This window comes from Triturus cristatus, chromosome 7 (genome assembly GCF_964204655.1).
Source record: "Triturus cristatus chromosome 7, aTriCri1.1, whole genome shotgun sequence".
NCBI lineage: Eukaryota > Metazoa > Chordata > Amphibia > Caudata > Salamandridae > Triturus > Triturus cristatus.
Window position 1 is genome coordinate 1610373031 of NC_140590.1, and position 8919 is coordinate 1610381949.

The 8919-nt window shown below is 40.8% G+C and overlaps 1 long non-coding RNA gene across 1 annotated transcript in view; it reads left to right on the forward strand.

Annotated features, from left to right (window-relative positions):
- Positions 1-6679, forward strand: part of LOC146812492 (uncharacterized) — a 66805-nt gene extending 60126 nt beyond the window's left edge. The window contains exons 2-3 of the long non-coding RNA XR_014966867.1: positions 6121-6199; positions 6529-6679. This is a non-coding gene — a long non-coding RNA (uncharacterized LOC146812492). The remainder of the gene's footprint in view (positions 1-6120; positions 6200-6528) is intronic.
- Positions 6680-8919: the final 2240 nt, after the last annotated feature.

The window sequence follows — 8919 nt, forward strand, 5'->3', positions numbered from 1 at the left end:
AAACTTCAATACATAGCTAGTGGTACATTTAATTTGCATCTACAAGTCTATGTTGATCCTTCGATTGTGCTTGCAGAAGCGTTGACGCGTTTCGATGGATTCAATTTATAATCCCATTTTTCTCAAGACAAAATGATTATGTTCTCTCAAATGTCATTTCTGGTATCACTCCCCTGTATAAGGCAAATGTATACAATCAAACTTTCAATATGCACAAGTAGTGCATTATTATCATCGTTGGTATATGTAAATATCATATCCACATGCATTCTCTACAGCCTATAATTACACTGTTGATCCTAATTTTCAATTTAAATTTTAAATTTATATATATGCCCTTTCGTTTTTGCCTCAATAAACAAAGGTGCCAACCTCCCCTCTCGTTGATATATTGCAGGTCAACATTTTAATATCCTCCTACGTTCCTGCTGTTATAAAATCCCCATATTCATAAGGCAAATTGAAACTCCCTTTTACGCTAAGAAAAAAAGTATTATATTTACGCTGGGCTGTGATGACTATTCATCAAGCTCCTTGTTTTTTTAACTTTTTACACCGCCTATCGAAAAGTGAATTACCTTAATTATGGAGTTGTATATTTTCACAAATTGTTCGCTTTCTGTTCTTCTCGTTTCTGAGCATGTCAATTCCTGTATTTAAAAAATAGTAATAAAATACTTTTCAGGGAAACCCGCTAACATCTTCCTCTTTAAAAAATTTCAAACGGACATGGCATCCCCATTTCCGTGTGTAATACCAACTCCCCGGGAACCTACCATGAACTCACTGTCTCACCTTAAACACGTGTGGTTCCCTTGTATACGATAGATATCGTCCTCGAGGCTTTTATTTTTTTAAAAACAACACCTCTTGTATGTGGTCTGTAGATCCAACATGTTTTTTTTAATTAAAAAACCACACTCCCTTCGGATCTAAAATGAATATAACACGATGTTGCCTATAGAAGCGGCATCCGCGCATCGAGCGTACTGTGCTCACGAAAATAAGGAAGTGTGTTTCATGAGCTGCGGCAACTATAATTAATGAGCAGCAAGTAGGGTAATCAAGTATAGTCGCATCTTGGAATAGTGGAATCTATTCCAATATCTGATTGTGTAAAACCAAAACAGGGGAGATAGAAACAAGTAACATCGTTGAGAAAAATACACGTGAGTCTTACAACCAACCAGAGAGGGGAACAGGTGAGCTGTACAACAGGTAGGGTCACATGAGCGTAGGGACCTATCCGAGATAACATTACAGAGTTTAAATAGAGGCAGCCGATATCAGCGGTTTACACACACTGATAAGGAAGACACTCCAAGCCCTGGTAGAACGCTGCAAAATTGAAGGTAAGTCTGCGTAATGTTGCCAATATGGTGGGTGATGGGCGGATGTGTACAGATAAGAACCTGAAAGGCCAAGGTGGGCCGCCATAGCGAATAATATTACACTTTTTGCCCTGTATTAGGCGGCGCATGCTAGAAGAGGATTGGAAGCCTCAAACTGCCCGATGTATTTTAAATAAGAACCACAGCATTAAAACGGGGGGTAACAGGACCACGGGATTAAGGTAGGCATGCCAAAATAGAGAGGGCAAGAGCTCGGAGCATATTCACTAACTAAATAGTCCAGAGGGTAACATCATGTTATATTAATTTTAGATCCAAAGGGAGTGTGGTTTTTAAATTAAAAAACACGTTGCATCTACAGACCACATACAAGAGGTGTTGTTTTTAAATAAATAAAAGCCTCGAGGACGATCTATATCGCCTACAAGGGAACCACACGTGTTTAAGGTGAGAGAGTGAGTTCATGGTAGGTTCCCAGGGAGTTGGTATTATACACGGAAATGGGGATGCCATGTCCGTTTGAAAAATTTTAAAGGGGAAGATGTTAGCGGTTTTCCCTGAAAAGTATTTTATTACTATTTTTTAAATACAGGAATTGACACGCTCAGAAAGGAGAAGAACAGAAAGTGAACAATTAGTGAAAATATAAAACTCCATAATTAAGGTAATTCACTTTTCGATAGGCGGTGTAAAAAGTTAAAAACACAAGGAGCTTGTTGTATAGTCATCACAGCCCAGCGTAAATATAATCCTTTTTTTCTTAGCGTAAAAGGGAGTTTCTATTTTTCTTATGAATATAGGGATTTTATAACAGCAGGAATGTAGGAGGATATTAAAATGTTGAGCTACAATATATCAACGAGAGGGGAGGTTGGCACCTTTGTTTATTGAGGCAAAAACGAAAGGGCATATAGATAAATTTAAAACTTAAATTGAAAATTTGAATTAACAGTGTAATTATAGGCTGTAGAGAATACATGTGGATATGATATTTACATATACCAAAGATGATAATAATGCGCTACTTGTGCATATTGAAAGTTTGATTGTATACATTTGCCTTAGACAGGGGAGTGATACCAGAAATGACATTTGAGAGAACATAATCATTTTGTCTTGAGAAAGATGGGATTATAAATTGAATCCATCGAAACGCGTCGACGCTTCTGCAGGCACAATCGAAGGATCAACATAGACTTGTAGATGCAAATTAAATGTACCACTAGCTATGTATTGAAGTTTGGGTCCCACGTGATGTGCAAGAGTAAATGACAAGGTGTTTTGTCTTACATATGTTGTTGTCTCTGTTATGCTGGTCTATAACGGCATTCGCAATTTGAGTTGATTATTTTCTCTGTGTATTGTAGGAACTGTATTTTGAAGTGTCCTTTGTGATTACAATTGTGGTTTTGTATGTTTAAAAAAACTTTTTAATCCCTTTTTAATAAAATACCATTTGACTGTACAAATGGAATTTGGAATTTTATGATTAGTGACATGATGCATTTTGGGAATGTTTAAATAGGCAATAGCCATAGTGTAGAAATTGTGTATTTAATACATACTGTTTGGTCAAGGGGATTATCTTTTTCCTTGTTGAAAGTACCTTATCTCCCTTGACATTCATAAGGGGCCCCTCTCTGTTTCTTACTTGTGACACTTTGGCCTAAAGCATGGGACAGGAGGGAGCCACCCAGAGAGAAGGGAATCCGCATTGAGTCACTTCCGCCTGTCACCTCTAGCGAGACAGGGCTGATGTAAGCATGAAGTGAGGGCTGTGTTATCATGGGTCCAGGAGTTGTGGAAATTGAAGGGCCACTTAAGGCAGCACCATTATTGGAGCACCCCTCTTTGCCCCTGTGATGCAAGTATCCAGAACTACACATGCGGGTGCATGGCATGCAGATTTAGACCCGGATGAACACCGCAGACCAACAGCTTCATGGAAGCCTTGCCCCTCTCTCACATGGTTGGTGCTTGCCCACACCATTCCTCCAGTGTGGTCTTCCTGATCAAGGAGGCTTCCCCCTTGCTATCATGGTTGGCTGGAGTGTTCCGTTGCATTTGGATTTGGGGGGGAGGGGGCGTCCCTGTGCTTCCCTCAATTAAGGCAGCGCGCCAGCCTGCCCAGGAAAAGCAGTTAATTAAGAAGGTAAGTGGGGCTGTGAGTCCAGGTCTGTAACAGGCCAAGTGAGGAGACGGTCAATGTTGATTGAAGAGGTTTGAGTGGTCAACTGATTAAAGTGTCTGGATTCCCATTTTAGGGATAAATAATTTTGTGCTTTGCACTGCATTTGTGTTTCATTTTTGAGGCTTCATGGTTGAAGAGGAAAGCGTTTAATTATTAGGTGTTGGCCTGTGATCTATCAACAAGTGTATTGTTTTCTATAGTACAGCAATATACCATATGAGAAAAGAAAAAGATACTGAGCTAGCGCAGTTACATAAGCTAGTCTTAGTTAAGGTAGGGAATGAGTGCAAGTCTCTGGTCAGCTCCAATTCTGATCCTGTTCAGGAAACAATTGAGCATCTGAGGATGGCAGATTTCCCACCTCGTCTAGCCTTTCCACAAGTAAAAAAGAAAAAGAGGTTTAGGAAGCTGCCGGTTAGGCAGGCGAGGCCTACTGCTGCTGACAGTAGGAGCACTGACTAGCTAAAACCTTTGGTTTCCTGTAGTCTTTAACCCGGGGCTGAAAGGGTTGATAGTAAAATTGAGTTGGAAGAGCTTGGCATCTCAAAGGGCATCACGCAGCCAATAACAAGGGTGAAAATTGTGTCAAAGCCCCCTCAGAATTGAGGGTCTCCTGCAGCAGATGACCCAAGTAGCTTTGTATAAGTCATCATAACGAAGATTGGGGGGTAGCAAAGAAAAAGATAATTCAGAGTTGTTGAGGGCATTAGGGGAAATTGACCAAGCTCTAAAAGGAATCTCTCAGAGCAGCAAAGATAAACAGTTGGACTTGTTGCCTCCTAGTGGTGCAACCAGGGCGCTTGCCTCCGCCTCTGATCTTCGTGTAGCACAATCAAGCTCGCAGCTGACTAGCTCAGTGGTGGTCTCTACCAGACAGAACTCTGAGGGTAATTCAGATTGCACAGCAGCAGTGGTAAAGTCAGTAGCGAAGGTGCTTTCCCAGCTTGTTACTGGGCCTGACAAGCCCCAAGTCTTAGCACAGACACAAGCTCATTGGCATCATAAGGAAGCATTACAATGCAATTGTTGACAGTCAAAAACAGGTCTCTTTTTTCGCAGTGCAAAGAGATAAGCAGGATGAGAAGAGCATGAAAGAGGGGACTAGCAGAACAGTTGAGGCAGACAAAGTTAAACAAACTTCAGTGGAAGGAAAACATTGGAAGGTTGGAAGGGCAAGTATTCATCAGAACAGTGCAAGAGCAAATAACCAAAGGCTATTGGGGGGGGGGGGGGGGGCAGGAGGCAATACTTTCAAAACCGGGTAAGAGTTTCATGTACCTGTTAATGTAAAAGAAAAAAATCTGGGAGGGGGACTTAGTACGTGTTTAATGCCATGTTGTATTGGATGACAATTGTAATCAATGAAAATCGCAATGGAATTATTTGCAAACGAATGTTTTGTTCTCTGTTGAGAGTATTCCTCTAATGGTTAAGTCGGGGAATTTATAGATACCCAATGACAGATTAGACTATCAAATTCTTGGATTAAGGCGGACGGGGGTCTCTTTGCACTCTCCCTCTAAACTTTGTGCACTTTCCGCTCCTTCTTCTTCTCTAAACTAACTTACGTACTGACATTTGAAACATATACATTACGTGTACTGCGACTCTTATGCACCACACTTTTTGAGGTCCTAACCCTCTACACATTGGGTTAATAGCGACCGCAATATACGAACTGAATGGAGTCTAAGTATTTACCTAAACACTCCAATATGGCGCTCGTACTGTAAAATCATTATCGAATCTAAATACAAGTGTCTTTAACTCGCTCGTAATATAAGGAGCACCTCATCCATACGTATTACCTTTCTGTAGGTACATTTCAATATGGTAAAACAATGGGTCGGTAGTTAAACAATCAAACGAATATCATTAAGTAAGTTTCACATATTTTAATATGGCGCCCGTACCTAGGAACATTAGTCCGTTTTTGAATATCGGTACGGGTTCGCGCATTTCGACCCAGTGTTAGTTTCACTTCCGGTACGAAATAGGTTTATAAACCTAATTTCGAGCAACGTTGCCTGTTGCAGGACGATGGAACTTTAAGGACGACACTCTGCTAAACTGAAGGTATTTGCATTAGGTAGCGTAACGCATAACGGGAGTTTTGCACTAACGCACTATCGACGGCCACTGCCGGTTACGGTCTCGTTCTGCCTGATAGTGTCTAATTTGGTTTTGTGCATTACTTGTTATTGGCTATAATTAACGCGAGCGTACTTTTCCTGTTTGACATGTTTTTAATGGGTTTGACATTAATATAATGAGAGCTAGATGCACTATTCCTCTATTTTTGAATACTGAATGGCCCCAAATAATAATGTGAACATTCAAATACTCTAGTGACTAAGGGCAAGTGTGGTGGATAGCGCGGTACCTGACAGGAGGTCCTTTTGCTCCATACTTTGATGCTAGAAAGTGCAGCACCAAGGCTGGCCAAATATCTAACAACTCTCTCTCCACTTTTTTACATGGAGTAAAAACTGCTCACAACAAGCCTAAACTTTGGATTAGCAACTTAAACAATTTCGACATTTACTTTTCGAATAACACTTTCCTTACATATCCTAGGACCTTATCATGGCTCCTTAAGCAGTATCCACGGGAGATTTGAAGAACAGCAGAGCAGACTTAGCTCGCTGGTGACCGTGTAAGTGCTCTCTTACAGTTTTTAATTACTCCTCTAACCAGTTTGTATTGGATTTTCAACATGGAGATACTTTTCTCCAGATCTAAGTAGGTCTATGTTTGCAGTATGCATTTTAATGTGCACACTCTTTCTGTTGTCCATAGACGTTTTTTATTTGGCTCGAACGACAAGAGACATTCAGTTCTTCTGGATCTTAAAAACCAGTGTTTCTAAAATTCTTGGGTGCATGTAAGTCACACATATATGATGTGCTTACGTCTTAACAGGCCTGGTAATTTCTTTTTGTAGTTCTACTTTATATTTACTTTTTCTATCTGTTTTACATGCAGTCTCTACCAAACTGTGTAATACCACGTCTGGCTTATGGGATCTGTACATTTGACAGAACCTTGGAGGTTGTAGACGGCCCCATCAAAGCATAATATGCTTCACTACAGACTTAAAGACAATTATAGGTAAATGTTTGGCTTGTTTAAACATTGGAAGAGGCAGGGCTACACCCGAGCTCTCTTATTGCTAAATAGACTTCATCATTTATTGTGAGGACTGCTGCGCTCTCTTTCTTTTTCCAGCCACGTTTTTTGCGATCACAGGGGACAGTGAGGCTTGGACTCATCGGATTACTCCCTGGGGACCTCGGTGACACATAGGGAATCGGGCCTATCATAGCCATCGCCAATACTTCTATGAACATCATATTTGAAGGTGATACAATAACACATAAGAACTTTATCTATGATTCTCTTTTTCTGGGTCGGCTTCTCTTCAAGATAGCTGTATCTTTAACTTACTCAGGAAGGGAACATCGATTCACAGATTCTACCTTTTCTCAGACTGACTTCCCTATGCTATGGTGTGTAAATATGATCACTTCTTGGGTCAGCCTGACCATATCACTATTTGGTATGACTATTTTCTCTGTTTTTGAGTTTGTTCTATGCTCAACACACTGCTCCTTTTCTTTCACGTGCATGTCTTCATCACTCACTTTTTGGTTTATACACTGAAGGTGAAATTCTATACAGGACTTGTTCTTAAATAGTCTTTTTGTCAATTGTGTTCAGTGTCTTTTATGATATTTGAATTTTAAATTAAATTAAACTTATTTTAGGAAGGATCTTTACTATACGAAGGATTGTTACAGCACTTTGGGTATTAATCTCTGGGCACTACAATGTTTGCTTTATTATTATCTTACAGCCTTGAGGAAGTCACGGTGGTGACGAAACGCGCGTTGGCTGTTTCAGAGAGAACACTCTACGTGTCAAAACTTAGCATTCATAAGAACTACAAGACTTGGGATATACATGTTAACGAGGGATACATTCTTCTCTGTCTGATGTTCTGTTTAAGTTTTTGATGCAATATGCTAAGATGATATGCTCTGTGCTTTAAAATTATTAAACTAAATTCACAGCTCACACTTGTTGGTCTTGTGAAACTCCCCATGGGAATTTGGTTCTTCTCTCTACGATTTGGTACTTGCAGTACGTATGATTAATTTCAAATCGAATGTGTATTGTGTATAAATCAGCTGAGTGCCGGGGTCTTCCCCTTTTGGACTTAGTACAGTTTTTCACCCTCTTGCCCGGGTGAAAAGACAGGAGGTTAAGGCAAGGATGCAGCGAAGGATAAAAAACTGCTAGTCGATGAGACCATCATGATGTGGCCCAATGATATTTTACGCTTAACAAAATTTTGAAAGATCATCATGACTACAGTGGTATAGCGTGGCTAGACTATGACCATACATTTCACATAGGCAAGAGCTAATGATCCTCGCAGAGGGTGGCACCAACCCGAAGTAACTGTTCAGCTGGATTTGGTGCTGCAGTATAGGAGTTCCTTCAAGCAGAATGTCTTTCACCAGCACCAGTCTAGTGTGTGTGTGGGGGACGGGGGTATAGCCAGAAAGGGCTTGCTGTGCTCTCAACAGGAAGGTGTGTATATGCCCCGCAGGGTCCTGTAAGTTTAAGCATGTGTTCCTTTTGAAGACTCTACTCCAACTCAGAATTCAAGTGTGTTAAAAAGATGAGAGAAATGGGTAAGGGCAGCACAAAGCTTGCCAACTAGCTTACCACTTCCCAAACCTGTAAGGGTAGACAGGTTGTTACTGTGGTTCAACCTATACCCAACAAAAAAGCAGTCCAGGCTCTTTACTTGTTCTTTTTCAGGGTTTTAGAATACCTGGCTCGATGGTTCTACCCAATCCTCATTGTAGGAGCCAGCTATCTGTCCGGCATTGCAGAAGTGTGGTGTCTAACAACTGAAAAAAGAGGAGAATTGAGGGAGGATTGCTGGCCCTTTTGAGACACCCCCATTTCAAAATTTTGCATGTTCTGCCCTGAGAATAGTACCTAAAAAGTAAAATAAAAAAGAGCCTGGCCATTTCAGACTTTCTCTCAACTAGTCAGCCCCAAAAGCATCTTCAGTTAATGATGCCATTGATTCAGACTTTTGTACTGTCAGGTATGTCTCTGTTGTTAAAGCCCTAAGTAAGTTGAGTAAACTGTGCCACAGAGCACATTTGCCAAAGGCAGACACTGAGTCAGCTTTCAATTTTGATTACATGTTATACTATGACAGGTGAATGTTCCTCTTGTCCGAACTGCCAAGCCAGGTCTCCCCTGGACCGAAAACAAGCATCCTGGGACCGGTTTCGGGGCAACACTCCTCAACAGCCAGGCTAGCTTGAATCCAGTGGCAAAGTGAGCAAGGGA